At 38.9% G+C, this 8,853-nt stretch overlaps 1 long non-coding RNA gene across 1 annotated transcript in view; it reads left to right on the top strand.

The window, feature by feature from the left end:
* LOC109289494 overlaps window positions 1–8,853 on the top strand; it is a 107,217-nt gene that overhangs the window by 57,315 nt on the left and 41,049 nt on the right. The window lies entirely within an intron of this gene.

Genomic DNA, 8,853 nt, shown 5'->3' with positions numbered 1-8,853 from the left:
GTGGACCAAAAGTGTTTCTGGTCCACTTCCAGGTCTGCTGCTGAGCATGCTAGGTAACCCCCTGCGCTCCTGTGGGACACTCCATCAGTCCCAGCATCACAGCATTCACAAGTCACCTGGCACCTTGAGCTATGTAGAAAAAAACATTTAAAGCTGTGTCTTTATCTGAATCTTCAAATCTTTCTGAATCTCTCCGAATCAATTCAGAGGGTTCCAATTCAATCCGGAGAAATTAACGAGTCTCCTGATTTGATTCTGATTCAGAGATTCGGCCACCGAATTGGGCTGAATCGAATCAGGGACTGAAGCTTTTCACAGCCTTAGTCTATATCCCCTCAGCAGGTCAGGTAGCTTGTTTCAAGCACCACAAAACTTGGGTGAAAGTGTTTAGTGCCTGGATGAAGCATGGGGGTTGAGGCAACCTCTGAACCAAGATCCTTAATTAATTCCACTACAAACTCAAGTCCTCTAGTATTGACTTGCCAGATAATGTAGGGTGAATTGCTGGATCTGTGCCTCAGTTTCCCTCCTAGGAAACTGAGAGTGGTATTTCAGCTTAATGTGCCTTCAGCTTCAGATCTTCAGGGGAAGGGTGCTATTTTAAGACAGAAACATGTTGTTTATCATTGCCATTTTTAAAAGAATTTCCTTTGCCATAATTTGGGTGTGGAGCTTTTGAATTTATTTGGTCCACACATTACTCTAAAATATTAAGACAACTGGCTTTTTAGATGTTGTCCCAAGATGAAGATCAGTTTAATGGGGGCACTGGGAGTCAGAAATAATTATGGAAAATGGCAATGTACAACAGCACACCTTTATAAACATCTCCCAATAGAGAGATGAAAATCAGTCTCAGTCCATGTATTCCCAGTCAACTTCTGCCAACCTCAACCCCTGAACAGAACTTAAAAGACGGAAATGTATAATCAGACCATCCTTGCAAATTCATGTTGAAGGGAATTGAGGGATTAGCTTATCGTTCTATCCTAAGCATGGCTCAGGCTCTTTTTCATTGTAAAAATCTCTGCATTTTTTAATTAATTATGAGGTTAACTTGCTCTTCACCTTTGCCTTTATTATTCAAATATGTTTTCATATTTATAGAAACCAGCAATCAGATTCCACCAAGGGAAGTCAGTATATCATCAGGCTTTTCTATCTGCTATATAGTCATGCATGGTTTTCTTCTGTTCAGGGAATTAGTCGAGCATATAATAAGTAGAGCACTGACAATTTAAAACTATTTTTTTAGATTATGCATTGTCAGTTAAGTTGGGACAACTCATTCTGGGTTTCTTTCTTCCTGACAGCGTGTGCAAGATGGTCATCTGGCCTCAAGTCCATATCTAATATATTTTTTTAGTGTGTAACTTTTTGAACAGAGGTTCCAGGTTAAATAATACACAGATGAGGACATATGCATGTGACGTCTTAATGGGACATTGTATATTTCTATCTTTACCTGAAATAAGATTTAAACTTCAGAAAAAGATGCAGGGTAGCCCAATGCAGGGCTGTGCCCAAAGCTTCAGTGTGTGTCTTGAAATGTGCATTTTGGGCACAGTAGCTGCAAGCATCTTCTCAGTTTTCTAGGTACTCTTATTCCTTTCATGCTAATGTTGAACAGCAAGACAGAAATAACAGAGTATCAGCCAAGGTGATGGACCTGGGACACATCACTCAGTTCTGGCTCATTGTGTGATCTTGGGGCAGGCTGAATTCCAGTATAACACTTAAGTGTCTGGCTTTAAGCATGTGAGTGATCCCACTGATTTTACAAAGGTACTCAGATATTTAAATTTACATACACGCTTAAATGCACAGCTGTTGTATCTACATATCGTCTCCCATCATGGAAATAGACTGAAAACATTTTGGTGCAGGAGCTGTCTCTCTGTTAGAGGATTGTACAATGCCCAGCATGACAGAACTATCACAATTCAAATGAGTAATAAGACTGTCTCAAGTCTTCAGAATACAACTTGTGTCCGCAACCAGAGAAAATACATATATTTTGTAAGGGGGTAGGTTGTAGCCATGTTGGTCTAAAGACATGGGCAGACGAGATTCTTTGGGTAAATCTGACATCTTCTATTAGACCAACTCAAATAGTTGGAAAAGTTCTTCTTAGCAAGATTCAGCCTGATGAAGGGTGTTTGTGTCTGAAAGCTTGCTACAAAGATTTTTTCCATATATTTTATATCCTTTCTACTTTACAATGGTTAAATAACTTTTTAAATCCATATTTATTGATGCCATGTAACAAGTGCTGGCTAAAGGTAAAAGTAATGGTGAATTGTAAAGTATAATAAATGACAGAGCCCATACAGATTTACTCCAGCTGAGGATGTGGCCCAGAGTTTTTTAGGAGAGTAGAGTGTGATGGAAAGACCGATAGAGTTAAGAGAATGTCATGGAGGGGTGCCTCTATAATTATTCTGCAATCGTTTCTGGTGTTGTAGCTTTAGCAGCAAAATTGACTAGCATGGTAAAAGGAGAGAAAGTGGTACCATGTTGGTTCTTTACGTGAAAACCTATCATTTTTACCCTATTTTAATCTCTGCTCTGTGTGCAGAAAAAATGGATATGCTGTGCTAAAATATAACTTACTGTTTCTCGCTCCTCACCCCCAAAATCCTAAAACTTCTCTTATTCAGGCACTTCACTAACATTTGAAAGAAACACATATTAAATGCTGTCCAACCTAGTTAAACTGAGTTGCTTTGTAAAATCTACTCCTAATGTGTATTAAAGAAATATTTTTTAAAAGAACAAATTCATAGGTACCACATCAGTTCCATAGTGTGGCTGATTTTGGCTCGGGTACCATGCAAATGCAAAATTGCCTTGCGTTTAACAGCAAAGCTATCTGTATTTCATATACCACTTTTAATCAAAACCCCCTGCAGTTTAAATTCAGTGTTTTGTACGATAAAGAGGATCTCAAACAACTACCACATTCAATTTCTTAATATCCAGGAGTTGCACGTCACACTTAACCAGTAAGTCTCTACCGATGTGCATTAGCCATTGGTGCGTGGTTATACGTTTTGAGTTAAATGGTAAAATTAATGGTGCTGTCACTTTCTGCAAAATCTAAAAAGATTTATAAGTAACATGGGTGTAAAGCCATTAGGGATTTGGCCTTTACAGAATGCAGGCTTCAGCCCATCATGCCATCTGCATTCATTGGACATAGTTAAGGTATCTGTCCCAGGAAGCTTTTGTGCAGCCTTCCGATTCTCCAAAGTGAGTTGTCTTCTTCTCTTTCTTTCAAGAGGATTCTCACATTGGCAGTAGTACCTCATACTGTTTGCTGAAAAGAGTGCATAGTGCATAAAATCTACCTCCTCCTATATTTCAGACGGTTTTCTAGTTTCCTTACTAAGGTCTCCACCCAGGAATATACTTGTTTATGCATGTCGCTTTAAATACCCAATTAGCCCTTTGGAGTCAACCATTATAAAGGATCTATTGCAAGTAGAATGGGTTCAGTCTAGATTTCAGGGCTGAGATATTTTTAAAGGCAGCTTAGGTACTAAGACAACCAGTTTCTATAGTTATTTCAATATAGATTAATGATTAGTTTTAATAGTGTGTTCAAAAATGTATATGCCTTTGAAATTCTATACCTAGTTGCCTGGTACAAAGCCTATTAAAGTTTGAAAATGGGCTTTGGATCAAGTCCCAATATTTTTGTAGTGAGTAAATAGACAAAAAATAGTAAAATAATTTATCATTAAATTCTACAAATATTTTGGATGAGGAAAATTTGAACTTTGTTATGTTCAGCTATTAGAAAAAATGGAATTCCCAGTAGATTAAATAGAATGGATGAAAACATTTTGTGGCAATCTTGCATCTTAATTAGCATTACTGGCTCTAATTCAAATACTATGTGCCTCAGATCTGCCCATTTTCTTCAATTCTATTAATCATTTCTAAAGAACGGTGATTAAAATCAGAGGGAATGGGGAAAAACTGACAATAAAAAAGGGAATCCCCTTTATGTGAATTGTATCGTATCATGTCTTATAAGGTACCTTCCCAATCAAACTCAGAGCTATCAAAAACCAAAGCAGTTTATAAGCAACTTTCTTACTTTGAAACAACAGAAAACTAGATGGTGATATGGATATATTTAAATAGGACCAAAAAGATTTGGGTATGAAGGGAAACTAATAATGCTAAGAATGCCTTGGATTTTTAGACCTTCATCCAAACTTCCTGATTTGGGATTATTACGTCTAGTACTGTTCCTCACAGAAGAAGGAGCAAAAATTTCTAGTGGAGCCCTTGTGTTTGGCTTCTTTTGGGAGAGTGGGGGGAGAGGGAAGGGGGAGGGAGTGGTGGTTGTTGCTATTTTCATTTTTGGCAAAAATACAATTTAATTATGAAACTGGCCAATTGATAAAATCTCAAAATTGTTAGTCACAACGAGGATACATGATCTGGGGGATGACTGAAATTGAATTTTTCATTAGAATTGTAGCTTTGCTATTTGTCTGTACCTTCCATTATTTGTAGCTGGAGTTCCACATCATTGGGGGACTATATGCATATTAAAATATGTAGCACATGCCAAGGGGAGTACATGTCACTATCTACATTTTATAAATAGGGGACCCAAGTCACAGAGAAGTGAGTGACGTGGCTAAGAGTTCATAGTGATTTGGTGGCAAATCCAGGAAGAACCTAGCTCCTGTGACTGTCAGCCCAATGTCCCCTAGCACCATTTTTTGCACCTGCTTGTACACTGTTTTTTGGGAATGGTTTCAAACGGAAGTAATTCTGACCAACAGTTAGCTAAGCGTATCCTGGTGGTATAAATTTAAACAACCCTCATTTTGTTTGCCCAGTTTAGTTGTTGTAGGACTCAGCCCTTTTTCCGTATTCCTAGAGCTCTTTTGAGCATGCTGCATTTCCTGTCTAGGGAAGAAGAATGCTTTCTCAATCTCCCATTGGTTTAGAAAATAAACTTTTGCCAAGACAGCAAATAATTTATTAACTGAACTTAACAGCAGGTGTGCTCATAATTGGTCACTTCTTTTCTGCCTACAACTTGTCACTGCCATTGCAAAGAAATACTGCTTAGAGGAGTTACAAATGAAGTCTGATAGATCTGAGCATAAACAAAGAGGCTAAAAAATTAAAGCAGAAATTAAACAGTAGTACCTTCAATTACCTCTGCAGCTGATCCGGGAGGGTTTGTTGTGACGTTGGCAAACGCTTGTTTCACTTCCCAGCGTAGAAGCAAAGATGTGAACCTTAATGATGCAATTTTATCTTGAGTGCTCAGTGAATGGTCAATAGCCTTCCCAGGATATTGCATTTCTTCCTTTTCTTCATTTGCTTCTCCCACAGAGAAATTGTAGCTCATCGTTGACCAAATATATATCTTTCAGAGCAGAGCGCATTAATATGCTCTAACGGTCTACTTAAAACTGGGGAGTGGAGCTTCCATGCCTATGCTGGTTAATCCAAAACAAAGATTGAGTAAGGGTTCTGTATATAAGGGGAAAGTAGAATGTGAAATTAAAATGTAAATCAAAAAGTAATTGGCTTTTTGTGCATAGTTTAGATAAGATTTACTTTTGAAGAATGACTTTGTATTTCAACACAGCAGGCCAGGCACCATGTGGCACACTTGCACTTAATAATGGCAACCAATCTAGGCCATAAATATTGCAAACGATGCAATTTGAATGAGGAGCCCTATGAACCGTAATAAAAACCCCTGTGATTAATTCTGAAACTGCTCTGTTCATATTAGACCTGCAGTGGCCTCCCTGATGAGATCAATACAGCGTAGCAGAGTGATTCTAATAGAAGTGTTATTATCTTTTAATCTTCGGGAGAATGCCGACTTTTAGAATTCTTCAACATTCCGGCTGCTTATTTTCTCGGAGCAACCTTGAAGGCAGTTGTTTTCTGAAATGAAGATATATTAGAGTCTTTTCAAGGATTTATCAATAATACGACACGGTCACTGTTTGTGGAGGCAACAGCTAAAAGGCACATTTGTATGCTGAGACTTACAATTGGTCACAATGACCTTCCCTGTCAGCCTCTATTTTCTCAGCAGACAAATGCCTACAGTGAATGAGGAGTAAAGGACAGAGATTCAGGGGGGAGGAAAAAGAGAAAACAACATAGTGGTTCTTCAGGCAGGCAAACGGCATCATCTTGTTAGAACCTGGGTTGCATAAATTACATTTAGCCCGGGCGTTCCTGTACGTGTGCTGTAGACAATGCTAACTGGAATACAAGGGCTGCAACAATTTTTCACTATCGGACAAATGTTACGGTAGAGACACTTGCTAGAATGAGGGATACCTGGCAAATCTGAAAATGAATGTTTTAATCTGTTGAAATTTCCAAAAGGGATCAGAAGGCAGAGTGGTTTTGTATAAATATAGGAAAAGGGCAAAACGAAAATGACAAGAAAATCCCTGCTATCCATTCCTAACAGAAGCGCTCCGAGGTACTGTAAGGAAATCATTATGTATCTGTAAACCTTAAATTGGTGAGAGGAGACAATACCAGCCTCCCAGATCTGGAAATAAGCCTCCTGAACAATGGATTTGCTTGAGAGGATTTTATGAGATTTCTTCTGTTTGTTTACAGCATCGTCAAATACATATGGTGTATCGCTGTTACATAATGCAACCTACTGCTTTGTAATTGAACACCAGTATAGGAACTGAAATGGATGAGAGCAAATAATGAAAAGAAGGAAGTCCTTGTTACTGTTTTTGTTTGTTTGTTTGTTTTCCATACTGAAGGGAGGTTAGAGTCCTGTATTCAGGAATCTAATCTGTGATTTTTGCTGAATTTTGAGGTAGCTGGGTCATAAATGTAGGTCTACAATAATCTCTAGGAATCTCCTACACTGTAGAGACTAAAGAGAGAAAGCCAGTGTCCATGGCATGCCCACACACCGCATGTGATTTAGGAAAGCTGTTAAATGCAGTGTACTTTACTGTGTACCTGTAACTGTACATGCAAATAATTGAATGCATCTTAAGCCCTCCAGGATAAAATATTTTAATAAGGATAAGAGTGCTTTTCATTCCATGTGTACCAGGCCTTTCATTGTTATTAAAGACAGAAAAAATCAAGGTACCTTCTCCCCCTCCACCCTTTTTCTTTTTTTGTTGCCTGGACTTCTGTCCATACTCCCTCTCCCATGATAAAAAATATACTTAAAAGAAAATTTCTAGGCTGTGTAAAAATGATGCTCACTGGTGTTTTCTTTTTTTATTTGGTATTTACAGTAACTGGAAGATTGTGACAGGCTAATGTATTTTAAAGATGCTCTTTCTGTTCATGTAGCTGCCTGTGGATCCTTCATGAGAGAGGTTATTTTCTGAAGTTGGCAAGAGTACACTTTCAATATCTTGCAGATAGCCCAGATTCATACATGGGCTTTTGCAACGAATACTAGTAGTTTCTGATCTCTGGGCTGCTTTTGAGCATGCTTGGTGAACTCATTTGCACATAAATACCCAGAATGCTCCTCCAGTTTATAGCTATTTCTTAGCTGTGCTCGTGTCTGAATTCTGGGAACAAACTAAATGTCTTGGGAGAGCTTATGATTTCACTGAGCATTTCTTTCCCCCCTTAGTGCACCTTTTCTTTCTAATCATGGAATCAAATAGAACTCTCAGCCTTTACAAAATGCAGAGGAGGTAATAATCTTGTGAGCCTTGGAGCTTGTTCAGAATCTGAAGCTATGGCACAAAGCTCATTACAGCTGTATAAATTATACTCAGACCCCAAAATTCAAGATGTAAGCCCTATTGACTGCTTTTTCTCATGATTTTTGTAATGAAAATCTACTAAATCTTTTGGGTTATTTCTGGCTCAATGATTATTGCTATTGATGAGGAGATGAATCCATCAATTAGTTAATTCTTTATAAGGTCCCCTTTAAAGGGACAGTGTCAGATGAGATGCATCTCAAAATTCAGATTTGGTTAGGAAAAACAAACCTCTATAACACTGAGATCAAAGATCATGAAAATTGTGAAAACATGGGGACAGGTGTTAATTTGGTCTAGTTGCTTTGAAGCCAGTATTGTTAGGCAGATGCACAATGGCAGAAATCTGGTTCTACTGTTTCTTTGAATAAATTAACATTTTTTCCTTCAGAATTTGCAACTCATATTAGCACATCAGAACCTGAAAATGGAAAGGTTCAGTTCTGGGACCTTTGACTTGGTGGGGAAGGAAGGGTTTCCTTGAAAATTGAACAACTGCGGATAAAAAATAAAGTTTCTTCAGTTCAGAAGTCACTTGTCAATCTGCCAGCCACTACTTTCTATTTCCCTGTTTAAAATCTCTCTTCAGTCAAGGAACTTGAAAATACCTTGTAATTTATCACATCTCATGAATAAAACATAACAGAATACAGGAATGTATGGTGCCCTGGTTCCCAGGCAGGCCCAATTTACAGAGGTAGTGATGGCAGAAGGAGGATAGACACTCCTCTCTCACCTTTCATAATCTAAGCCAGTGAGGGCCAACCTATTTGGCAGGTATGCCACAAATAATGCTGTATGCCCTTCCCAGGGACCACTCTGATCCCCTTCTTCTCTCTTATGGAGGCTGAATAGGTTCCAGTCCCATAGCCTCTCCTCGTAGGGCCTTCCCTGCTGCCCCCTGATCATGAGAGTGGCCTCCTCTGGACCCTCTCCATGTTGTCCACATCCCTCCTTAAGTGCGGCACCCAGAACTGGACGCAGTACTCCAGCTGTGGCCTGACCAGTGCCGCGTAGAGGGGGAGGATCACCTCCTTGGACCTGCTTGAGATGTATCTGTGGATGCTTGACAAGGTGCAGTTGGCCT

This window comes from Gavialis gangeticus, unplaced genomic scaffold, assembly GCF_001723915.1.
Source record: "Gavialis gangeticus isolate Ggan-Ray unplaced genomic scaffold, GavGan_comp1, whole genome shotgun sequence".
NCBI lineage: Eukaryota > Metazoa > Chordata > Crocodylia > Gavialidae > Gavialis > Gavialis gangeticus.
This window is presented reverse-complemented; position numbering and strand designations above follow the sequence as displayed.